The sequence below is a fragment of the Lemur catta genome, chromosome 16, assembly GCF_020740605.2.
Source record: "Lemur catta isolate mLemCat1 chromosome 16, mLemCat1.pri, whole genome shotgun sequence".
Taxonomy (NCBI): domain Eukaryota; kingdom Metazoa; phylum Chordata; class Mammalia; order Primates; family Lemuridae; genus Lemur; species Lemur catta.
In genome coordinates, this window is record NC_059143.1 from 37,991,810 (window position 1) to 38,019,434 (window position 27,625).

The window sequence follows — 27,625 nt, forward strand, 5'->3', positions numbered from 1 at the left end:
AATGAATGTTTGATTCACCCAAACTCAACATAAGGCAGTGCTTTCTCTCAGCGACTTAATGGCTAGGCTAGATAATGCCTGTTCCTTTATCCATTTCTCATAGAAACTACTTAAATGAGCTTTGGTCTGCCGGGAGGCTGATCTATGCTAGTCCCTTTATTGCTCTGCAATCAATCATAGAATATTTGAGCTAAAAATGACTGAGGGGAAAATCCAATTCTGCTTCCCCTTCTTATAGACAAGGAAACTAAGATGAGTTGGCCAAAGAAGGTACCTTATTTTTCTATAATTGGTCTCTGGCTCCTTCTCCTGCATTATTATTGAGCTACTGCAAAAGGCCATGAGGGATACTGAATGGGGGCTTATCTTCTGACCCCAAAACATAGACCCCTATGCAAAAGAAATATCAACAAAGCAAAATGACAGGGAACACTCTCTTAAGAGTTCAGAGAAGGCCAAGTGTTCTCAGTAGGGTGGCCAAGAAAGGCTTCTCAGAGGAAGATACAATTGAGTTGGGAATTAAGGGTTGTGAAAGATTTTGACACAGGGAAAAGATGGATTAGAGTTCCAGACTGAAGCAATATAGGAGTGGTAAAGCCAAAGCTATTCTTGGGAGCCATAAGAATATTTGTCTGGAGTAGAGGACCTCTTGGGATAGGGAGAAGGAAATTCCCCCTGCTGGAGATCCTTGCATCTGGAAAGCAAGCCTAAGGAATTTGGCAAATGGAAGTTATGCAGGTGTTTGAGCATGAAGGTGATACGATGGAGGTGTTTCATGAAAATTAATCTAATTGTGCCTTGCAAATTGGACTTACGTGGGAAGAAACTGGAAGCAGGCCCACCAATTTAGAGACTACTTGAGAGATATTACAGAGCCCGATTACCTCAGAGTTCCCACACATGATAATGAAATCAGTCAGCATCTTATGACTCAGAGAAATGAGGTTTAACATTTGATCCACACCATTTTTCCAGTAAATGGAAAGAGGGTTTTTTTCACAGGGCAGGCATGTTAGACATGACGATGCTCTGCCCACATCCCCCTTCCTGGAATGACTGGATGTTTAACTTCAGGGAGTACAGTCGCCAGGCAGTCCCACTTCTCCATGTGTAGGGAGCCGCTCTAGCTCATGGCATGACTTCTTGAGATGATGTGAGGCAGGGTGCAAAACCTGGCCACTTCTGCCTGATGCTGGTCATTGTGATGAGCAAGACTTGATTAGGGATCCTAGACGGGAAGGTTGACGCTAATATGGGGTCTGCATTGAAGTTCAAATTTTCCCTCTGTTCAATTCTGTTTTCACCCCCTTCCTTTCATTGGCTTTGGTCTCTGACATATATCTTCCTACAAAACTCCATTATGGGATATATGTGTCCAGAGAACTTAACTTGCAACAAGAGGGCAGGCGAGAACAAAGGTCAAGAGAGGGCAAGCCATGGCTGTGTGTATGATACTGAAGCACATGCTGGTGGCACTCTCCTGCTCCCTACTTGGAAGGTGGTTAGGGTTCACAATCTGATTGGAAAGAGAATTAAGGGAATTGTTTCTGCTCCTGCCTAGCCCTTCTATAGAATTGATAACAAAAAGTAATTTCCACATCACAGAAGTGGTGGTAGATGATAGGTTATGCTTATAAATCTACAGAAGTGGGGAGGGATGTATTAAATCCTTCTCCAACCCCCAAGCCACCCCTTGCCACTGCCAAAAACATTTTTCCATTTTTTAAAATGATGGCCTTTACTTTTATTATTATTACCTGTAGAATAAGGATGGACTGGATTAACACACTTCACATTGAAACAACTCCCAAAACCCCGTGACTAAGACCAATGGAGATTTAGTTGTGTCATACCACACAGGCTCATAGCAGGTGTCCTGGGAACTGTGCTCCACTTTGCCCATATTCTGAGACTTGGAATCTTGTAAGAGAAACTTGCAGTGCTATTGACTTGTTCACCCAATTATTTCATTTGCTATCTACCATGCTGGTGGTCATGGAGGAGGGAAAAAGAGACTTCTGAAAGGTCTCACGTGCAAATTAAATGCTTTAGCCCGGAAATGGCACACATGAATTCCACTCACACTCACCTGTCAGCAGTCCTCATGTGGCCTCACCCAGCTGCCTAGAAAGTACAGTCATATTATGATTGCAGAAAAGGACAGACCTAGAAATATTTGGCAATGACCACAAATAACTAAAACATTTTCATTTTCTCTCTCCTTTTCTCTAATAACCTGCTTCTATTATTTTCCACTTGGCTGCCTGAGCTTTAAGCTTGCCCGTACACCCACAGACGCTGCTGAGGGTCTTTAAGAATTTCCAGGGATTGAGGAACACACAGCCTTCCCTCTCTGCCTATACCAGGGTTTTGAGTGTGCAACATTCTTTACAATACAACGTGGGGTTAAAGAAGACTACTTCCTTGCAGAACTGAGTTAGGTATTTGCATAGCAACATAAAATAGGGGGAGGAAAAGAGTTGGGGGGAGGAAAAGGTATAATGGAAATCCCATTTCGTTGTTCATTATAATGTCACTCCTACAGTAAAATTACCTTATGTCCCTAACAGAGATTAAAAGTTTTACACTTCCTGGTTATCAGCAACAACTCCTCTCATTAACCATTCATCTTACCACCTACACAGCCATTTATCCAAACGTATATGTAAAATTAAAAATAAATAAAGGAACTAATCCATAAAGCCACATTGGCACAGGAAGGCAAGGGGATGGGATGGTAGCCATGCTAGGAAAAATGAAAAATAATATTAAATCCATATTTCACAAGGCACGGGAAAGAGATTTCTCATTAGCCCATCCATATCATTATCTTCCCAGAAGACATTTCAGTATTCACTTCAAAACAAAAGATAGTTTTCTTCAAAAACAAAGATAGTTTTTAAAGGCTCAGTTTTGTCTTGCTTGAATGTTGGTTCAAATATCTAGAGAAAAATGCATGTTTTGTAGAAATGTTTACCTTTACCTGTGAAATTGATTCAAGCTAGAGATTAGGAAAGTTTATTCTTCAAAAACCAGAGATCTAAACTCCTTCAGTATCACTGACGGTAGAACAGTAGAAAAAAAAATGCCTGAATTGCAATTAGAATGATTCAGGTTGGAGAAATTAAGGTATGTCTTGACTGAAAAGATTGTGCAATGGAGTCGTTCATGATAACAATAAGAACAACCACACACTGTGGGCCTCTGCTTACTATTAATATATTCCTAACTCTGGGTGGAATATTTATATATATTATTTCTAATTCTCACAGTGACTCTATGATGTGGACATGTGTTAATATCCCAATATCCAACGAAAGAGGCTCAGAAAGGTTGTGCAACTTGCCCAAGGCTACAAAACAAAATAAAGGTGGCAGAAGCAAGACGCAATCCTAGGTCTGAGAAAAATCTCAACTACCTGTTGAGGCAGGTGGAATTTATTCTTTTTAATAGTGATGATGATGATAATAGCAATGATAATCAATAAATTAATAAGCACTTAATCCATGCCAGAATCTCTCATAAGCATCATTGATGTATTAACTCAATAAATCTGCAAAAATCCAATGGAGTGACTGTTAATACACCATTTCATAGATAAAGAAATTGATACAAAAGTAAGACAGGTTAAGATAGTAGAGGTAGTTAGATAACCTGGGCTCACTTTGATTAATCTTAACTACCTCTGGGGCTATAGCATGAGACAAACTTGTAGAACTACTGTTCTCTCGCCCCATTTTTTCTCTTTGCCATCCATGGCCAATACCATGACTTATAAGATGCTCTGAAGAGTGGTGGTTAAGTTTGTGAACTCTGGAGCCAGACTAAGTTCTAATCACAGTAGGATGGATATTAGGGAAAGTCCCATTACCAGTTTCCTAAGGGTGCTTTAATAAATGACTGCAAACAGAAATTTATTTTCTCATAGCTCTGGAGGCCGGAAGTCTGAAATTAAGATGTCAGCGGGGTCACACCCCCTCTGGAGGTGCTGGAGAAGAATCTGCTTGGGCCTGTCTCCTAGCTTCTGATGGTTGCCAACAACCCTGGCATTCCTTGGCCTGTAGACACATCAAGCCAATCTCTGCCTCTGTCCTTACGTGGCACTTCTATGTATCTCCGTGTTTTTAAACATTCCTCTTCTTACAAAGACACCAGTCATATTGGAGTTAGGAGCCACCCTAAACTCATCGTAACTTGATTATACCTGCAAAGTCCCTATTTCCAAATAATGTCACATTCCCAGGTTCTGGGTGGATAGGAATTTGGGGGGGATGTTATTCAACCCAGTACAGTTCTTAAAATTCTGTATCTAAGTTTTTTCTTCATGAGTAAAATGGGGATAAAAATTACATTTATATCATAATGTTGTTGTGAGACTTAAAATAGGTAAAGCACTTAGAACAGAGCTCAGCACAAAGCAAATGTTATTCAAGTGTTAACTTCTTCAATTACATGACTAATTTCTATTTGAAACTTGATAAGATAAGGAATGATGTTAGGCTTGGTCCTATTAAAAATAGGTACGTGCATTTTCCCCTAGCCATTGTGTTTTCCTGTAAATTAGTATAGCTGATGCCTAAAAGTGGTGCTTACGAAACTTGTTTTCATTGCAGCAAGGCATGCTTTGATCCTAATCAATGCAACAACAGAGTAAGATCAATAGACAAGTCATTCTTTAAATACTGACATAAAAAATACTAGATTTTATTCTATACCTCTTTGGAAAGAGAGTACTCTTCCTTTCCTGTTCTTTAGTTTATTATTTTTCCTCTTTTCTCTGTCAAGATTTTGCATCTTGTCAGGTATGTGCAAGATATCAAAGGGAACTTTCGTGTGACCCAGGCATAAAAAATTATCAGGCTCTGACAGCAAATACGTGAACAATTCCATCTGCTATTAGGAGTGAAATAAGATTTCATTTTGGGCTTGCCAGCCACCCAGCCCTGAAACAAATTTAAAAATATTATCCAGTGGTATAGAGGTTTATATGTTTTAAAAGCTCAGTGATGCTGCTTGGTATTTCTTATTAAGCCCAATGAATGATAACACTCGATTGAGTCAATGTTTATATGCAATCATAGTCTTTGGAACTTGAGAACTGAGGGGTGCTTAGAATATCCAGGGCCACCCCCTCATTTTACAGATGACCAAATATTTATTTATCCACTTTGGTTTGTAATGGGCAGTGTGATATATGAAATGCTTCCCTTCTTCCCCGGCCACCGCTCCCCCAACAATTCCATTCCATTCTTAAAGCTGCCAAGTATTGGCACCAAATATGCAGAGGTGGTTTTTAGAAAACAAAAGTTTGATTTGGTACAATAGAAAAAATGAAGAGTCATAGAAAATGAAAGTAAACAAATAAAAGACCTACCCATCTCTTGCTGTTAATAGAAGCTGGAGAGAGTTTAAGGGAGTCAAACTCAATGGCGTAGTGTAGTTTCTGAGTGTTTAAGTAGAGTTAAATCTTGCTGAGCTGCAGTTCTTTTTGGTCTACGTCAATTAAAATTTTCAAGTTTAGAAAAATGATTTTGCAAGCTCTAATTTTGCTCAAAGTTGATTTTATGTTCAATATTACTTTTGGCAGCACTCCTACAAATATTTTTAAAGAGTAATAATGCTTTGGTGAATTTGAATTTTTAATGAATACATATTTTGTTAGCATTCCCTTTAACCCTTGACATAAGTTGTGAAGGTTCTGATTTGTTCATGAAGTTCTCACCAAGAATTTACGCTAGTAATTTCTGGGGTAAGTGAATGAGGCATTCCACTTAGGCTCTGTCCTAGAAGACATTATAATGCAGTTATGACAACTCAGACTGACAGTCATAGAAAAAATAATGGAGAATAATAACACAGAGATGACAATAAAATGTTCTATCTTATTTCCTTCCAGAGCGGGGTTGCTGTTTGCTTTTAAATGAGAAGACTGACTGTTGGGCTGTGGAAGGAACACTGAGAGGGTCGGTCACCATTGTGGTTGACCTCCAAGGTTGGTACTGGCTTTATCCTTATCTGTCATGGGCTCTATGTGCTGCCGTTTCCTCAACTGTAAAATATGGAGCCTGGTCCCAGAGGACTTTATGTCTCTTCTTGCTCTTATAGTCAGGGTCTATATCATGCTGGGATATGTAGATGGCCGTAGCACAACAGCTTGTGGTGCTTTGTGAATCTTCTTTGACTCATCTGAAAACACGATGAGCAAAACAAACAAGCAAGTCCACTTTGATGGAAGTGGCCCAGGCCGGTGAGCCAGCTGTGGTGTGTTTCCCATTACAGTGTATTGTAAGAATAAGGAGATCTGGATTCAATTTCTGGCTTTGCTACTTCCTGGGAGGGTCTCCTAATCTCTTTTGGTTTCAGTTTCCTTAACTATAAAATGAGAATAATACCTTCCCTACTCACCATGAAAGGTTTTTATGATGAGCTAGTGAGATTTGTACTTGAAAGTCATTTGCAAGCCATACAGTATTCTAAGCTGTACCTTCTGCTCTAGAGATGTCCAGATCATGAAGAACCCAAGTATCACTTGAGGAAAGGACATCAAATGGCCGTTGGCTCTAGCCTCTTCCTCACACAAAATCTAACCACCCTAGTACCCCACAAAGCATGGTACTCTACAAAATATCTTGGGAAAACTTTTAAAAAGAGAGACATCACAAACCTATGTATCTGAAGTGCTCATGTGGTTTCTGGTCATCCTCTAATAAGTATTGTTCTTAACCATCCATAGCCACAAGGAAGAAGGTTATGACTCTTTCTCTTCCTGTTCTTGGCCATAAGGACTCTGTCACTTGCCTTTGAAGATACCTTTAGCTCTGAGATCTTATCTAGCTTAAGAAGTTTCTCCTATCTCTTCCTATGTCTTTAAAAGCATTTATAAGCTGAATTCAACTTTTTGCTCCATCATATAATAAGAACATTATTGAGTACAACTATGTGCTTGACACTCTGTTGTGTCCTGGCAGTACAGCTTTGAACTTGACAAAGTCCTTGTCCCCATGGACATTATAAATGTGAAAAGACATCACTAGAAGTATCTAACTTGTCAGTACTGCTTGGTCCTATCCTTAGTTTATGTAGGGAAAGATCCTTCTAGCCCTTCAATGCACTCCTTAATTCTACCTTTCTCTTGAAACAATGGGGAAATTTTCTGTTTGTTTTTATTCTCTGCCACAAACTTTTTTTTATACAGACTCAGGGAATAGCTATTTTTTCAGAGATTGTGCAACCAGCCTAAGGTGGAGACCTGGTTTGCATTTATGCTTTTTGGAAATGATAAACTAAGCCCCAGAAGTAGTTCATTATCAAAATCAAAGAAGGGAAGCTGAGAAACAGAATTCCCTATGTTCACCAGATAACATACAATTACCTTGTTTCAATTTATGAGCATGGCATATCTCTCTGTAGCTTGGCCTCATCCAGGAACCCTTTTTGGTGACCTTGTCCTGTCCTTGATGTTTAGTTGCCATTGACAAATCTCTGAAAGCCAGGAGTGACGCCTATGGCAAGGCCCCACCTCATAGTTGCAAATGAGATTAAAGCTACCACAGCTTTGAAGAACAAAGTTGGGAGCCTGAGGCAGTATAATTGTGAATCATTCATGTTGATTAGGCTATTGGAGAGAGAATGAATCAGCATCTGTCACCCTCTGCTGTCCAATAGGTAAGAAGATGGTTTGTGCTGGCAGGAACACCATGAATCTCATGTATCTAGATGAAGTGGAAGTGACTCAGAGCCCAAATTAAGAAAGTATATCAGCCCACCACAGCTGCATTACCTCAGCTAGCTAGATTCCTGAGCCAGCACTAGGCTAATCCATGTCAACTGGCATTTAGATGAGCATCTACTCAATCTCTCTCTCTCTCTCTCTCTCTCTTTCTCTCTTTCTCTCCCCCAACTAGCTTTATCAAAGTGTAATTCATATGCCATAAAATTCACCTGTTTTATTAAGTGTAAAGTTTAATACTTCTTAGAAAATTTACAGACTTGTACAACCATCAACTCAAACCAATATAGGACATTTTGATTATCCCCCAAATATCTCTCATGTTTGTTCACAGTTAACATACATTTCCATCCCCAGGCCCAGAAAGCCAGTGATCTACTTTTTGTTTCTATAGGTTTCCTTTCTCTGGACACTTCATATAAATGAAATCATACATTATGTAGTTTTTTTGTGTTTGACTTATTTCACTTAGTATAATGTTTTTGAGGTTCACCTACAATGTAGCATGATATCAGTAGCTTGTTCCTTTTTATAAATGAATAGCATTCTGTTGTATGGATATGTTATGAAAAAATAAGCAAAGAACTTGAATAGACATTTCTCAGCCCAAGACATACCTATGGCCAGCAGATTATATAAAGAGAGGCTCAACATCACTAATCATCAGGGAAATGCAAATTAAAACCACAATGAATGACTATTACTAAAAAGATGAAAGATATCAAGTGTTAGCGAGGTTGTGGAGAAAAGGGAACCCTTGTACACTGTTGGTGGGGATGTAAATCAGCATAGCTGTTTTGGAAATAGCTATACTATTGCAGTACAGAGGTTCCTCAAAAAACGTAAAATAGAATTGGCATATAACCCAGCAATCACACTTCTGGGTATATATCCAAAGGAAATAAAATCAGCATATTGAAGAGATAGCTGCACTCCTGCATTCATTGCAGTATTATTCACAATAGCCAAGATCTGGAAACAAACTAAGTGCCCGTCAGTGGATGAATAGATAGAGAAGATGTGGTATATTTACACAATGGTATACTATTCAATCTTGAAAGAAATTCTGTAATTTGCAACCATCAGGATGAACCTGGAGGATGTTATGCTAAGCCAGGGACAGAAAGACGAATACCACACGATCTTACTTATATGCTGAGTCTAAAAATTTGAACTCAAAGAAGCAGAGAGAGTAGAGTAGCAGAGGCTGGTGGGGGTGAGATTGGGAAAGGTCTGATATTGTTCAAAGCACACACAAAGTTTTAGTTAGACAAGATAATCTATTCCAGTGATCTATTGCACATCAAGATAACTATAATTAATAATAATATATTGTATATTTCAAAATTGTTAAACAGTAGATTTTAAATGTTCTCACCACAAAGAAATGATAAATATGTGAGGTGATGCATATGTTAATTAGTCTAATTTAATCATTCCACGATTTATATATGTGTCATAATATCTCATTTTACTCCATAAATATGTATAATTATTTTTGTCAGTGAAAAATAAAATAAAAACTAGCCACTGTATGCACAAATTTTTTGTTTATCATGATAAAAATACTTAAGAATATTTCTGATAAAACATACTTCATTCCTCATCCCACAAAATCATTCTCATTTATTCTTTCAAAATTGGACTTTGAAACAAAGTTTTAATTTATTTACAAACCCAGAGAAACTCACAAAATAGCTTTTGAATCACCCAGACCAATGACCTGAAAAAAATTTAGTAAGAGAACTATATCTATGAAGAACCAGGAATTATTTTGTAAGTGATAACATAAGAAAGGTTAGATTATTATTCAGAATTCTGGGTATGAAGGTATCTGGAGAGTTTTACTTAAAAGTACAATGGCATTCTAAACCTATTTCACTTTGAAATTTAGTTTAAAAAATTAAGAATTTTGGCTGGGCACTGTGGTTCATGGCTGTAATCCTAGCACTCTGGGAGGCCAAGGTGGGAGGATCGCTCGAGGTCAGGAGTTCAAGACCAGTCTGAGCAAGAGCGAGACCCCATCTCTACTAAAAATAGAAAGAAATGATTTGGATAGGTAAAAATATATACAGAAAAAAATTAGCTGGGCATGGTGGCACATGCCTGTAGTCCCGGCTACTCGGGAGGCTGAGGCAGGAGGATTGCTTGAGTCTAGGAGTTTGAGGTTGCTGTGAGCTAGGCTGATGCCATGGCACTCTAGCCAGGGCAACAGAGCAAGACTCTGTCTCAAAAAAAAAAAAAAATTAAGAATTTTATGTTTATAGTATCCAACAAAAAGGCAGTGTCTATTTGGCTTACCTCATACGGATATTAACCATCCTTAGAAAACTGTTTGAAACAAGCGATGACTTACTTTGTATAGTTCTTGGACGGGTCCAAACAGATTTCAGACCATCTTCTGTTATCGCTGACTAATAGAGGCCAAGGTATTTCCACCTTCACATCATCAGATTTTAAGCAACGTGTGTCCTGCCATCCGTCATAGTCAGATGTAGACAGAGTAAGATGAACATCATCCATTCTCCCTGCCATCCCCATCCATCACTGCCTTGGGGAATTCCATGGAGCCTAAGGAGGAGCTGTAAGTAGTGTAGAAAATGAACCTAGAATGAGAACTTAGGAGATATGTGGGCTTGCCCCAACTGTGTTGTAAAAATAATAGAATTTTAGAATGTTAGTGTTAACAGAACCTCATAGATCATCTTGCCCAGTGCCATCATTTTAAAGATGAGGTTCAGAGTGAGGAAGTGACTTGACTAGCACCTTTTTCAAATCATCAATTATTTACAGAGAGACAGATGGAATGAAGTGAGAGGTGTGCTCAAATACAAATCCTGGACTCTTGGACACTCCACAGAGTAGTATGACTGTGTCTGGGGCCAGTTAATAACTTCTCTTAGGTTCTTAGTTTTCAGCACATTAAAGAAATGTTAAGAGCTCTTGCCTTCCTTCATGGTTACTGAGGGAGCAGAACAAAATGGAAGTGCGTCCCCACTTTTCTGTGCTTTGCTTTTGGTCATCCCTTCTGTCATTTTGTCTTTCATCCCTCCGTTTTATTAATTCCATGTCATAAAGAGCTCTTGTCATCAACCCCTTTTTAGATGATCATAGAAAGTATTAAACCTAAATGTAGATGTCACCCTGTCCTATAAAATGTTATACAAATATGATAGGTGATCTGCAACTTGTCTACCATTGCTTGATAGACTGTTGCATCCTCTACTCAGCCACTGTACCAAAATTGTGTGTGGGAGGGGTGTGTGTGTGTATTGAGGGTGGACAAAGTAGAGGCAGGTGGGGCAGGAAAGATACATGGAGCACTGAGGCAGAGGCAACAGCAATTTTGAAATCAATCTAACAAAGAGACAATGGAGAGAGACTAGAGTTGGAAGACAAGCTTCCAATTTCATAATTTAACAAAAACCAATTCTGACCAAATCACTCATAGAGATTAAAAAAAATAGTGCATAGATCTGGATGTTCCGTGCTACTTCTTTTACCCAAACTTAACTCTGTTTACCATCTTCTTGCATGATTCAGTAACAACTCACAGACAACCTTCCTGTGTCTTGATAGAATATTGTGGTTCTTGGAAACGTAGCTGGTGCAAGCCCTTACGGATGCTAAATACCCATGTCACTTGTCACTAATAGAACTGAGCTTCCAATGAACCTGTTTCACCTGACCCAGTTACCATGTGGCATCACCACAGGTCTGTACTTCTCAAATGGAGATCCAGTTCTTGGTGCTTAACTAGGGCTCTAAAGCCACAAAACAAGTATTCACGGAGTGTTGATTTTGGTTGAAAATTTAGGAAACAAAGGAACTAAGTTATTTAACAATTTAAACTATTTGCATATAAAATGGATATATTCCAGAGTAGCATGCAGAACCTATCTGCTTTCAGGAAAAACAACAACTAGAAGAAATTTCCCATAAGCAGCTGCTTCAGGTAATCCTATAAGCCCCTGGTAATAGGCTTGTGTTGCTGAGGGCCATGAGGAATACTTCTCTGCCAAGGTGGAGAAGAACTGCTCTGGGAATCCAGGAACAGAATGGGAGGCCTCCCTTCAGATTCATCATTTTGTCACCTACAAATTGTCTGATGCGTGAACTGAGTTACAGTTGTAAATGACTAGAACCAAAAGCAAACACAGGTGAGGCCGGGCTCTCATCCTCTGAGAATGCCACTCTACAGAGCCCAGCAAACTGTGTGCACAGAGCTGACCCTGTGGACCGAACAGAGCTCAGGGAACTCCCGATCACAGCATTGCTGACTAACACAAACGTGGTAGCTGGTGGGAGGAGGTTCTTTTCAAAAGCCCTCATGTTGGCCTGAGTCACTGTAGCTTCTGTCATCTTAACACTGGAGAAGAACAGACTCAATCCAAAAGTGAGACAGCACCCCTAGTGTGTTGGTTGTTGCCATAATTATTTATTGTTAAAATTAGTTATATCTACTGACATTTGATGAGCCATAAGAAAGGCAAACAGAGTTCTCTTTAATCATAGTACCCTTAAGTTTAAGGTCATCCCTTTACATTGTATATTGGATGTTCTTACCAAAGTTCTGAGCTTATATTGTTTACATAGTGCACATGTACACACATATACATCCAACTGCAAAGAGAAACATTTAGATTTATTATTAAATATGTAAACCTCAGATAATAAAACACCTTATACAGGGATATTTACATGCAGGAAATTTGTGGGAAATTCCCTTGGGGTTAACATCTACAGGGAAGTAGAGGGTGTAGGATTTAACAGAGGGAGAGGTTGAACTCTGAAACAGTCAGAACTCAGCCCTCATGTGATACCCCATACCATGGGGAGCTCTGCCGCCAGGGGAGCCCTTCCGAGTTGCCCCACCCTGTGGCAAGGGTACCTCACCTCACTGTGTACCAGGCACTCAATGAGAGTTGCCCTCTGGGACAAAGTGTGGTCCTGAATAGAACAGAGATGGCTTTCTTGGCTTGAAGTCAAATCCCATAGAGAAACCCAACTGAGAGCTGTCAGCCACCAACCACCTACAGATAAACAAATGGGCGTCTCCATCCTAAAAGGGGATCTAGGCTGCACACCATGGGACCCACTACACCTATGCCTGCTAGCTGCTCATACAGGTACTTACCCTGCCCCATCTCACCCGAACTAGTGGTGAGAATTACAGGAAGCACTGTGGGTCTATTATGCAAACACATGCAGCCTGAGAGAGAACAGCTGTTTCCCTAGAACCACTGATGGTCTTCAAGGGCTGATGTGTGGATTAAATTCAGAAGCAAGAAAACACAGGAAAAGCCTTTTCAAAAACCACCAAATAAGCTTATTTTCCAAAATTACTATTCCATTTTACTCCCTTCCTTTCCCTCCTCCCCCACCCAAATTATTTCCATTTCAGGGTACCATGATTTGCACTTAATGGTTGGGTTATTTAGGTGAGAAAAGTCTTTCCTTTCTTTATGTATGTATTCACCTGTGTAATAAAATGGTCATAAAATTGATCCTGATAGAATTCATAATACTGTTTTCAGGGCTGAAATTTTCCTAACCAAACAGTCTTATTTCGTTGGTTTTTAGAAAAAGATTTTTATGTATTCTTCCAGGAAAAAATAAAGAAAGAAAATGTACTTTAAATGCTAAAGAAATATGTTCTTTATGTAGAAGACTAGTGTTTCAATTTTAAAAGACTTTGAGACTATATCATTTTTTTTCATTTGGTAAGTTCAAAAATTTAAAGTAAGTTTAAAATTTAAAACAGCATGAAAGTTCATTTAGGTATGTGCTCAGGTATAACCCAACTACCCAGTGCTAGATGCTGCTATAAACGCTGTCTTTATATTACCTTCCTCACTTTTACTCAACCTCACCCCAACTCCAGGATGAATCCTGTCCCTATTTCTTACCCACCTTAGAGGTCTGGGGCAGAAAAAGGAGGAGTAAGCCTAGAGATGTGTGACAAAGCAAACCCAAATTACGAAATAATAAGAAAAATAAAGGAAGGGCTGAGATAAACAGTGATAATGTACCACAAACCAAGAGGCAGAGAAAATTAATTTATGTGTACCTGAGGTCCAGAAAGAGAAAGGAAGGGGAGGTGGGGGAGAGAAAAAAGAATGAGCCTTATGATAATAACACAAAGAAAGGAAATCACTGTATTTATTTGGGTTTGGTGTTATTCACAGTGTCAAACAGAAACCGGAAAGTAATCATTTTTAGAGAGGCAATAGGAAAGAACAAATTTTGGAGGAAAAGCACATAAAAATCAAAACAAGTTATTATTAATTTATTACATGAAGTGTTGATTTACTTTTATACAATTTTCTTAATTTTTACTCTTAGAATTAGTTTTTTTTTTAATTTTAAGATCATTATGAACTGAAAAACATTGAATTTCATTTCTAATTTCTAGAGAGAAATAATTAATGCTACCACTAGAATCCCTGAATTTATTTTTCTTTGAGGTCCAAGCAGAGGCCAACCCTTCAAGGGCCTGCCACAGTGAGCAACTGCTGTGAAAGAAAAAAAAGAACAGAAACAAAAACGCTTGGGATCTGTGATGATGAATTTCTAGTATGTCAACCTGGCTAAGGTTTTTAAGCCTTAATTCCTGAACCCACAGTTCGTCTTCTTAGAACTTGCTTCATTTTTTTCACTTTATTTTTAAAAAGTCAACCAAATATTTTCAGTGCCATCTTTGCATTTTAAATTATAATGCACCTTGTATACTTTATCATATCTTATCCTCGTCTTCATTTATCTGATTATCCCTAACGTTGACAATAGGAAGTTTAGGGATTTTGGCAGTACGCCCAAAATATATCAGTTTCCTGAGAGCCACCCCCAAATAAACACATTAGCTACATAAATTTTGTGCAGATTCTATGCAAATGTAGCTTCAAAGACAAATCCCCTATTTTTTTCCAATTTATATAATTTGAACCATATGAACTTGCCAACTTTCAACCTTTTTTGATCTACAAAAATGGTAATTTCATATAGTTCAACCTATAGATTACTAAAAATTTTTAGTTTTCTGCTTTTGGCTCAAAGTCCTAAAGATGTCTCCTGTCATTTACCACCACCCAGGGCTTCCCATTTTTACATATTCCTTTCAAAGGCAGGTAGACCCATGCCTGGCTTACTTAGTGGGCCAGCTCAGACATTAGGAGATTGAAACATTTCTATTAACTGCAGCATCAAAAGTTGACAAGAGGAAGCTAGTAAGCAAAGAAGGCACTAAAGTTTTATTCTTTCTCCTGTGAAAATGTCAATGTCCCCTGGAGGTATACATTCATTTTATTCTTTTATTGGTGTTTGAACTATACTGGGATAATAGTGGTCTGATATTTAAGGCAGTTTAACACGAAAATCTTCGTGTTGAATAGTTTCTCTGTGCTGGTTAGCACCTTATGAACATGTTTATTAATTTTTTAAATAGCACTTATAAATCTCATTTGCCTTCTCATTTGGGGAGTGGAATAAGTGAATGAGGATATGTGTGGAGGTAAATCCAGGAATGGGGTGACGTAGTAGGAGTGGGAAGTTTTTATTTTTTCTTTTCTCCTCTTTCGCTCTTTTAATTTCATCATATGTCATCACTATAAAAATAGACATTGAAACATATTGTGTTCAAGCTGTAGAGGAATCTTAATGGTCCTCCAGGTTGACGACCCATTTACTGGAGTCTCCTTCTAACATCTTTTCTAAGGGGTATAATCATGTAGCTGATACTTGATACCTCCCAGGATGCTCCCAATCTATTTGGGTACATCTGATAATTTAATAGTTCTCCTAACTGAATGAAAATATGCTTCTCTGAAACTTTCATCAGTTGATCCTATTTTTCCTATTAGAAGGCTACTCAGAAAAAAAATTCCATTTTGGTTGCATAGCACAGCATTAGGAATTGTGGTTTTTGTATAAGTACAATCAATGGGAAAGCTCTCTATATAAATATGTGCCATTATTAATGTTATTGCTATTGTTTCATGTTTTCAAAGTCAATTATTTGAAATCAGATATTAATATTAGGTCAATGGACTGAATAATGACCTAAGCTTCTCACTATATTTTTAAATTAGATAAATTTATCCAGATATTAGTCATTCAGACTTAGTTGAAAGAAGTATTTTTAGATGCTTTTTTTCTACAAGTATAAGTTGGTTTTTACTTTTTCAGAGATTAAATTCAAAGGTAAATATAAATAAAACTAGATCAATAAGTTCAGTTAAATATTAACCTATCCTTTGTATATTTCATGTGATTAGTCTTACAAAAATATGATTTACATACAACTATTATGACTATTTATATTAACAGAGCTAGGTATAGCTGTAACTAAATAATTCTTTTAACTCTTCAATCTTTGTTATGAATGGCTTATCAAATATGATACTCATTTACTTAGTAACCCATAGTTCTAGACTAGATAATAAACTAAGAAGATATTCAGATGAGGTAAGAATAAATTGATAATATATATTTAATGACATTCCACACTATATTCTTTCTGGGGCTCATCTGAATATCAGTAGCACCCATTTTGGGAAGTAGTTTTCTTGTTGTTTCACCTCATTTTCCCTTATTTGTCCTCATAATCTCTCTCTCACGTCATTAGTCCCAGGCAATGAATGCAAAGACTGAGTGGCTGGGGCACAGTAAGACTAAGTCATCAGCACAAGGTCACACAACCAAGTGATTGGCTCATCTGTTGGAGCCCCTGCCGCTCTGCCTTCAGTCTTACTGTTATAGAAGTCAAAACTGAAATTGAAAGATCAAGGATTGCTAGAAGGTAATAGAAGCCGGAAGAATGCTTATCCTGGTGGGGAGAGGGGACTGACTGAGAAGAGGAATGAAAGAAATGTGTGAGTGCTGGCAGGGTCCCCTAGTATGGTCCACAGGACGGCCACACAGATGCACAGAGATGCAAACATTCATCACACTATACACTTAAGATTATTTTACCTTATAGTAAGTACTTTTTACCTCCATTAAAAAAAAGTTCATTAAAAAAATATATCATCTACATCACTTTGATATCCCTGCTATTCTGACAGGACTCTTGCATTGCTGGGATACTCCCAGTTTTCTCAAAGCCCTTGAAGACAAAATCTAGCATTGACTTAGCTGACCCACAGAGGAAAGTCAGTGTTTCCACTTGTGGTGTTTGGAAATGAGTCTCACTCCTTTGTTAGGACCCAGAGGCTGTCTAGAGGTAAGCCTTGGCATACTTGTGACATGGGCTGGTCTGCTTGTGGAATGCTTGGCAGTTCCAAGTGCCCTTGGCTGCTTCCGGCTGCTCAGTGTCTGCACTCCTGACCACACCCCACGGCCTGCCCGCATCCTAGATTTATTCTCTCTTCACTCTTCTCTTCAAGAAAATACCTTGTGTGAATCAAATTATTCTGGTGATGTGCTCATATTCTTATTAATTCATACTGAATCTGCTGCACTAATTCCCCTGATCTTAAGCACTTCCAACCTGCCCTGTCTTATCTATGCTCCAGAATCCCACCAGAGTGATCTTTAAAATAATCCAATTGGGCCACTTGCCAAGGAAAAGGCATTTCCTAATTTCTCACCCCCTCAAAATTGGCTATGTGTAACTGACTAGACAAAATACAAATTACTTATTTAGCACCAATAAGTTTTTAATATTCTGATTCTTTTCCAAATCATCTCTATGAAAATCCTCCAATGTATCCTACTTACGATTCACACTAAACTTGTCAAATCTCCTGTATTAATTATTGTATTAGTTTCTCACAGCTGCTACAAAAACACGTTGCAAACTTGGTAACTTAAAACAACAGAAATGCTGAAATTAGGGTGTCAGAAGAGCCACACTCTCTCTGGATATGGGTATTTGTCCTTTGCCTCTTAAAGCTGCTGATGGCTGCCAGCATTCCTTAGCTTATAGCCTCATCACTCCTGCCTCTGCCTCAGTTGTCACTTTGCCGTCTCTTCTCTCTGTGCCAAATCTCCCGCTAATTCCCTCTTTTAAGAACACTAGTGATTCCATTTAGGATCCACCTGTATAATCCAAGACAATCTCCCCATCTCAAATGCCTTAATCACATCTGCAAGGTCTTTGCCATATAAGAAAACACAGGTTCTGGGGGCAGGATGTGGCCATATCTCGGGGGGCCATATTTTGTCAACTACACTTACCTATTGCTGAATAGCATATTATCCCAAATATTAGCAGCTTAAAACAATAATATATATTATTTCATAGTTTCTGTGGGCCATAAATCTGGTTGTGGCTATCACAAGACTTGATTTGGAAGGACCACCTTCCTGTGGTTGTTTCATTGTTCATGGGTTGTTGGACTGCAGCCTCAGGTATTCACAAGCTATTGGCTGGGAAGCCCCTCTCAGATCATTGCTTCACAGATCCCTTCATTGAGCATCTCACATTATAGCAGCTTGCTTTGTCAGCAAGTGAGGGAGAAAAAGAGCATGCCAGCAAGACAGAAGCCACATCCATCAGCTTGCCTTGTTCCATCTGCACGAAGAAAGTCACTAGATCTATCTTACATTCAAGAGTAGGGGATTGCACAGTGGCATGAATACTAGAAAGCAGAGATCACTGGAGCTGCGCCAGAACCTGCCTACCCGAGCTCTCCAAATGTGGCATCCCGTTTCTAGACTACGTGCTTGAGCTTCAGTTTTCTCCTTGTGTTGGTACAAAGCCATCTGCGTGGAGAACTCTTCCATAGGCTTCTACTGTGATCTCAGATGCCATCTCTATAGTGAAGACTTTGTCCAAACAACATTCGGAATTCCAAAGCATTTTTTATACCCTTGTATTGCCCATGATTGTTCTCACATTTGCTTCTCCCATTAAACTGGGGATTCTTTGAGGTTAGGGGCTTTGTCATCTTCCTTCTGTGTTCTCAGTGCCCCTCTGACACAGTACCCAGCATAAACCCTCAGTAAATGGTTTGAACATTAGTTCTTTTCACAATTGCATAATTCGATGCATATTTGATTGAAATGTGATCATTGAACTTCGTGTATTCACAGTTTGCCTTGAGGAACTTGGCTTAATCTATTGTGCTGTAACAGTGTTTCTTCAATTCTATTGTACAAATAAATCTCCTGGGGATTCTGTTAAAATGCAAATTCTTATGCTCCAGGGCTGAGATGGAGCTCACAATTTGAAATTTCTAACATGTTCCCAGTTAATGCCCATAACTGTTTGTTCAAGGACCACATTGTGAATAGTAAAGTATGGAGAAATAAGGGGAACGAATGAAAAAGAAGTTGTAGAGAGGGATATTTGGGTTAAAAGTAAGGGGATTTTCTAATAAGATCTATATAAAAACTGGATGGGTTTGCATGTGTGTGAGTGTGTATGAGTGAACTAATTAATGAGTTGATTGTCACTGGGTTAAATCAGACATGGGCTGGAAGTCCAATTTTTAGGGACCATGTAGAAGGAACTCAGGCAACAATTAGAATAAGTTGGGGTTTTCTCAATATGCTCTGTAGGATGCGATGGTTCTGTGGAGGTTCTTAGAATATCCATTAGCAGCAAAGAAAACCTGCAGTTTTAACTTTAATTTTATATACTTTCCCTATTGAAACATCTTCGATGTTATACATTTTACCTATTAAAGTTCTGTGTAAAATTTAATTTTTAAACAAGTTTAGTTGCTTAAAACACATTCATGCACACAATACACATAAAAATACACACATGGGACCAGAAGAGTTTCTCTGATTCTGTGTGCCCTGATCAGAGAACCATAGTCAAATGTTAAAGGAAAGGTTCTTCAATGAACAGCTTCTCAATTTGATATATAGAAGTTATTTCCAATCCCCAAACCTTGGTTCAACTGTAGTTAAAACTCATGATCTGCCAACAGTGTCCAAGTGCAAAATAGCTCAACACCTCTTAGAGTCAGCAAACCGGCTCAGAGTCCATGGACCACAGAACTGTGTGTTTTGTTCATGGGAGAATCTCTTGTGATTTCCTTCTTTCCAAAACCTATCTGTTCTTATTTTATAGACAACTCTGAGAGACAATATGACATAATGAAAGAAATAATAAAGTGAGAGTCCAGAAACATGGTTGGGATTCAGTGCTATCAGAAATAACTCCTGTGGTTTTGGTCATGTCCTTTGCCCTCACTGGGCCTCAGTTTCCTCATGAGAGGGTTCTTCCAAATCAGGGAGAGGCAAACTTTTTCTATAAAGGGCCAGATGGTAAATAGTTTAGTCTTTGTGGGCGACACAATCTCTATTACAACTCTTCAACTCTGCCATAGGCAATATATAAACAACAATAACAAAAACTGTGGCTGTGTTCCAATCAAACTTTCTTTGCAAAAACAGGTGGTGGGCTTGATTTGGTCTGTGGGCCGTACTTTCTAACTCCTGTCCTACAAGACCAATGTATACCTGCCTTACTGTAATTTTCACTAAGATACTAATAGGTTATACTGGTTTGAAATGCATTTGCTTTTGAACAGGAAACAGTACCTTAACTCAAAGGGACATGATTCTACAAAAGATTTTCAGGTAACAGGGTCAGGCAGTAGCAGAGATATTTTTGATCCAAAGGTCTTTGGAGGGCCCTGAAATTATGCCTCATTGGAAGTTACTTGCCCTGTCTATATGTAAGGTCAATATGGTTACTCAGAGGGAGTCATTAGCATTTTGAGGTCCCTGCTGGAGCCTTTCTGGGACTGCTCACTCACCAGGACAGCTGAGAAGCCACAACAGGAACAATGAGTCCTGTTGTTGGAAGTGTAAATAATGAACTGACTGCAGTAGTTCTGCTCCGTAGGGCCCCATGCAGACTGCTATTCAATTGTAAATATCCCCTTTCTGCTGATGTACTGGAGGGCAGAGAGTCTTTGCTATATATTATGCTAAATATTCCCTGGAATTCAACTGCAGGAATAGAGGACAATGCAGGCGGCAAAACCAACCCATTAACTTGCTGTACATCTGTTTTTGTTTCCTCATAACTCAAGGTGCTAAGACAGCCCATGGCTTCCCTTTGAGACACATGAATATTTTTATAGGTATAGAATGCATATATGTGTATACAAATGTATTGCTATTTGATTCCTTCACTGGCACCTTCCTGGAGATGAAAGAGATCGACTTATGCCATTTATTTTTCCCTGCAGTGTTTTTCCTCTTTCACTTGGTCTTGTTTTGCTTTAGCTGATACAGAGGCTTTCCCGTGAGAAGCTATTAAATAGCTGGGGAGATATTTCAGAGATCCTTAAGTTAATATCCATCTTGCATCTGGTACCCATTGCTGTCACCAAGACTCTGGCTTGGGTTCCTGACCAATTAATTACTGCATTATCTCTTTTCCTAGAGGTGATATTTTATTTGTCAGTTTCTCAGATTGATTCCTGTCTCACTTCAGCTATTTTGAACTTTGAGATTCTGAACTCTGAACTATGGCTTGGCACTCTGGGTCATGTCTATTTCTGCATCCATCCATGAACTTCATTTCCAGGCTCTTGAGATACCTACTAAACTTTTCTTGCTGGTCATCAGATAGAGCAGTACAGTTGTTCAAAATAGTAAATTTAGAGCTTCAAAATTTAAAGGGACCCTTGAAGTCATTAATGATAACCTTTTTAATTTATAATGAAGGCTGTGGGGCCCAGAGATGTTGCCTGATTGGCCAGAGTCATCCAGATGCCACTGAGATGTTAGTTTCCCCCTTGCTTCCTGCCATCTTCTTCTCCAGGCTGTGCACTCTGCTTCAAGTGTGTTTGGGGAAAAGGTTTGTGTTTCCTGACAACCTGTCCCGACTTGATTCCAACCAGAGATGCTGGGTCTTTGGGAGCTTTGTTCCCCACCCCTTAAAATGTCATCAATTCAAGGATGTGTTTGTCACAAACTTTTAAATGTCCAGGCAAGATATAAATGGGAATTTCTCAGTATAGCATAAGTTAAAAACGGAACACAACTAGACATCTATGCTGTTAAAAAGCTTTTAGTCCTTCTGTCCTTGAAGAAATTTTTATGGTCTTCATTTTTAATAAGCCCCAGACTGAAGACATTGCTCAGGTATCTCCTATTTTTATTACCAAGGATCCCTTCCAATCACCCCCTTCTACAGCTTTTTCAAAATGCCCTTAATTCACATTCACTCATACAGAGCAACTGAGCTCTCATTTTGTTTGACTACACACAGAAGAGCCTAAATTTTTGTTCCCATAGTAGCCTATCAAACCATTCTGATAAACCAGGCCACCTAACATAGAAATTAGACCATTCCCTTAGTATGTGAGGGAACTTGTGCATTTAAGTAGTAGCATTGTTTTCTCTCTCATTCTCAGAAAACAGCCAGAGAATTTAGACTCAAATTTCCTTTCTTTTTAAGTCAATGTTTTTGAACTTTTTAAAATCAATACAGACACTGGCTTTGGGGCCAGTGGAAAGGAAAGGAATCTTTTATCTCAGTTCTCTGTGGTGCAAGTATAGACTATGTTAAATGGTATGTACTTAAACAATCTTATGTTTTCTTCTCCTTAAGTGCTTTTCTAACTTATTCTAACCAAAAATAAAGTTCGGCAGAGGGCTCATGAATCAGCTTAACCTATTTTCAATTGCAGTTGCATCAGAATGTCCTCTCCTGAGGAGCTATATTGTAGAGGGAATATTCAGTTGGAAGTCTCTATTCTTGGATCCCAACCCCAGCTCTGCAAGTAACTTAGCTGCATGACTTTGGTTAAATCATTTTACCTGTTTGGAATACAATTTCCTGAAGGAATACTTTGGCTGCAAGAAACAGAAAAACAGAGCAACAGCAGTTTTATCAAATAAAGGTTATTCTCTCCTGTAAAAGGTATCTGATCATCACCATCCTCTGCTGTGGTTTCAGCGGCTCAACAAGTGTTAAGGCCAGCAACTCTGCGATTCTCCTGGCCTCGCCTTACTGTGTCAGAACTCAAGTCGTAGCTCCAGGCATTAGGTCTACATTTAGAGCAGGAAAGAATGTTAGGAAAGCAGCCCTCTGCATCTTTCCCTCTCTGATCAGCAAAAGGAAAAGCCCTCTCAGAAGCTCCCAGCAGACTTTCACTCATTTGACAGAATCACGTCAATACCCCAGCTGCAAGGGAGGCTGAGAAATCACATACTTAGCTGTTCCAGTCTCTGCGGTAGAGGGAGGCAGAAGAAAGGGATTGTGACTACGTTGAGCTAGCTAAGCTACCGTGTCTACCTCACCTTTTTCATACATAAGAGGTAAAGGTTATACTAGAAATGATCTCTAAGACCTTTCACAGCTCCAATCACATATGAATCTCTGAATAGGGAGAAAAAATTCAGTATGGAGCACCACTTTTATGTGCATAGCAATTCCTGGTTTCTATTCAAACTCTCTCCTCAGAAATACCTCCTCTAATATTCTATGTACAGATTGGGAAAAGAGTTGGAGAAAAACTGATACATTTCTCATATTGTAGCACAATGTCACCCCCAGAAGGAAACAGAGGCAGCCGGTATTCACAACATAATGCTGTTTTGACAGCTCCGGGAAAGGATAAAAAATACCTATTTAGATGGAACTACTCCTAAGAGAGGTAACACACATACTGATATTATATAATGGTTTTTGATTAAATTTTTATTGATGATTTCAGATTTCACAATATTTTAAAAATCAAGAGAAAAAACATTTTTATTTTTAAAGTTCCCTTTTAGTCTCATTCACATATAATTTTACATGACTACAGTCATACACGTACACCCTTTTATGCCCTGATTTTTCTACTTAACATGAGCAGATTATTATTATTTTACAGAAAGTGGACTAAGAGAAAATACAACAGGAATGATTAAGGAAAATTGTCATAAGAGAGTGAACAGACAGGGACAGGAGAATTCTGAGGTCTTGATGGGAAACTTGGCTCCTTTGTCACCATGTCCAAGTTATTTGGGTGATTACAAAGGCAGCGATGTAAGGAAGCAAAGTGAGCTATGGCTGCTTAGACAAGTGGGATTCTCTTCAGGAATCCAAAATAGATACTAGGGTCCTACTACCTCTTGGCTCTTCTTAACCATTGGATGTAGGAAACAACTTGAACCCACTGCACCCATTTCTCTTTGGAGTCAACAGTGGTTTTTATGAAGAAAACTGCTTCATAATATTTCTTTAGAAGGACATGTTTGTTTATTGCATACTTTAAGCACATCCCAAGGGGAAAAGAGCTCTCTGAAAGACTTACGGAGACCAGGCAAAGGGCATAAACGTGTGATTTCCTCATGGAAAATGATAGAGAGTGATAGAGCCAGTGTCAACAGCAAAGTGCCTAGATCTTCTGCTCATCTTTATTTGTTTAATATTCTATGGATTCCTGGGTGTTCAGAGCTTTCTTCAGTTATGCAAAAGTTGGAAACTTCAATTTTGAGTATATGGGTTTGCCCTGTTTGATACATGTTACAATGATAACTCTGGTGCTTTTTCTGGATGTAGAACTGTGCAAGATTCAGAAATGGTAAATATTTTAGGAGTCATTAATGCAGTTTAACAAAGATGTTCCATTTCTCTCCCTTTAATGCACACAATATGGTTGCATTTTTTTGATTTCTTTGTGTTTGGTTGGGACAATTTCACTAGGTTTTTTTTTTTTCTTCCAAATGAGTTATCAGCCTATATGATGAATATCACTTCCGTGCTAAAGCATTTAGTTATATATTGTATATATAAGAATTTTTAGAGCTCTATTTTCTTCTGGAACAAGCAACTAACAGTGTTCAGCGTGGTCACTGCTCCATTAGTCTGTGTTCAGGAGTAACTGCAAACAACAGCGCCCTTGGCAAAGCTCTGATTGATAACAGGAGTGATAAATATACCTTTGCTGTGAAGCCATCCAGGTTTAGGGAATATTTGTTACCATATGAAAACTTAGTGTATCCTGTCTTCTGAGATCTTTTTCCTCAGGCCATTAAGAAAAAGTGAAACTGTGAGCACCATATCAGAAGCTTAAATATACATGTACTCAACAGACAGAGAATTGGACCTGATCCTGCCTTCTGCTGCTAATTAGTTATGTGACCTGTGGCTAATTACTTGGCTGTCCGATGATACCATCAGTTTATATAAGAAAGCCTATCAAGGGATAATAGCGTGGCTTTCCTTTTATTTGCCCAGTTTTCAAGAAAATAAATTGGTTCTCTGTCACCTTCAGAAAACAATTACCTTGAGTTTGAATCCATTGCAATTCTTTCCCTTGTTAAAGCTCAAAATGTCTGATATAGAAGTCTCTTTATATGGGCTCCTCAGTACTTTGGCATCACCTAGTAGTCTTTGATACGTTCCATGCTTTCTGATGTCCAGTTATTCTATGCCCCAGCCGAGAAACAGCCATTTCTCAATGAGGCCTGAATTTCTTTTATTGGGAGATGAATTTTAAGCTCAAAGTTTGGACATGGGAGACTTACCACCGGTTCCTCTGTTGGTGTCTCTCTAGTAATTTTGCTTGTTTGAAGTTTGTTCTCTAGTAGATTCCTACGGAGATCTTCTGGGGACAATAGGATGGTTACATGAATTATTGCATGCTAGTAACAGTCTGTGTCTTTTATATTTGGAGGGCAGCTTTGTTTGTTATAAAATTCCTGTCTAATATTTTGTTTCCTTGTATATCTAAAATATGTTGCTCAGTATTCTTCTGGCATAAATCATATGTAAAAATGTCTGATGATAATCTGTTGATTTTTTTCTTGTAAGTCACAAGACCTTTTTACAGAGATGACCAACGGATTTTTTTTTTTCTTTAAAGTTCAGGAATTTTATTACGATGAATCTTGGTGACAAGTGGTAGTCTCAGGTATATGGTATTCTCTTTCAATGTTTTCAGTCTTTTTTATTTTTCATAAAATTGTTCTTGAACTATGGTTTTTAGTACTTACACACTTTTATTTTTTTCTTCAGAAAATCCTATTATTTATAGGTTGGATCCTTTTGCTTATCTTTAATAATTGTCCATTTTCTCAAATTATTGTTATCTCTATTTTTCTTGATTTATAGTTTTCTTTCTATTCACAATCTGTGTCTCTTAAGCATTATTTGTTGTAATCATTCTCTTTTGTGTTTCTTCTATTTTAGTCTTCCCTTCTACAATATAGTTTTATTTTTCATTCTTGAGTTTATACCTTACTTTGAATGTTCTGATTTATATTGTTCTTTATTGTTTTCTATCATTTTTATATGTATTGCAGCTAATTTTGACAGATTCTTTTAATGGTTTTGACTCAGCCCCTTTGAGTCTGCTTTTATGGCATTCATTGTCTGCAGGGATATTATTCTGTTTCTTTTTTTATCTCTCTCTTTTGTTTTCATAGTAACATTATATAGAATTTGACCTCAAGACTTTTCTGATGTTCAATTCATGAATAAATGTTAGTTTTTCTGAAATTGTAGAAATGCATTCAAATCTGTTAGCTTTTCTTTGCAGAGCTTCTTCTGTTGCTTTTGTATAAAGTTCAAAACTATGATTCTGAGATTTCCTGGTTCTGTTATCCACCCGCGCACACTTTTCACTTGGACATTCTCATTTCTTTCTAGATTGTGTCCCAATCCTGCTCAATCGCGATTCTCTCACAGTTTCACAGTAGCTTTTTCACATTGTGGGGTAAGTCATTGTTCCAGGCCCCTCTCTTCTTTCCATGGGCCTCTCTGGAATCACTACTGCTGGGGTCCTTAAATTTACCTGCCACACTTTTGAGTGAAGCCTGTTTTCTTTTTTGGTGTTCTCTTATTCTCAGTTACGTCATATAACACCTTGATACCCTCTACTTTCTTCCACACGGATACCAATAACACACAAGGCTTGTGCTGTCAGTGTTTTGTCCCCATGTTGGGTTCATGCAAATACCCTATCACCCAGCTTTGCTGAAAATATTGTACCCAGATTTTTGGTTTCACTGCCTTGCTTCTCTTTCTATTTTTATGTGGGGATTTGGGAAGACCAAAGACTATGCATACCACAACTGTCATCTTTTCAGATTTCCCCATCTATTTATTTTTCATTCAAAAAAATTCTTTTTTACCAACTACCATTATGTAAATGCTAGGGATATAAAAGTGAATAAAGTGGTGCATCCAATCTCAAGGAACTAGTACAAGATTGAGAAAAAGCTTTGAATTCTGTGGCATCTTTCACTCAGTTTTAAAATTTAATTTCTTTTTGAAGTACAGTGTATATATTGAAAAGTGCCCATGTCATAAGTATACAGCTCAATGAATTCTCACAAAGTGAACAAACCCATGTAACCAATAAAGGAACAGAATATTGTCAGTGCTTTGTCAGCTTTCCTTTAGCCACTTCCTTTTCTTACTCCACATGTGACTAACCACTCAAAGCACAGAGTAGCTTTGCTTGTTTTTGTTCCCTTTATAAATGGAATTACAACATATGTACTTTTTGTGTCTTCCTTTGCCCAACATAATATTTGCTTTCATCAACATTGCAGTATGTAGCTCTAGATTGTTCTCACATCTATATATTGTTCTCTGTGTGAACATTTATCCACCCATTTATCCATTCTACTGATTATAAATAAGCATTTGCATATCTCAGTTTGGGGATATAATGAATAGTGCTGCTGTGAACATTCTAGTATGTATGTGCCTTTTGACAAACTAATGTACACATCTTTGTGCAGTATATATCCTGCTAAGAGTGGAATTGCTGAGTCAACGTTTATGCATATATTCAACTTCAATAGGCACTTTCAAAACTTTTCCAAAGAGATTGTACTGCCAGTTGCATTTTCATTCTGTGCTTGGGAAGTGATATAAGTGATCTGAGGAGGGAAAAGCAATGACCAAAATTGTCTTTTAGGAAAATTGTTCTGGGAGTTTTTTGTAAGAGCAGTTGGAAGAGGAAGACAACAGACCTAAGGAGG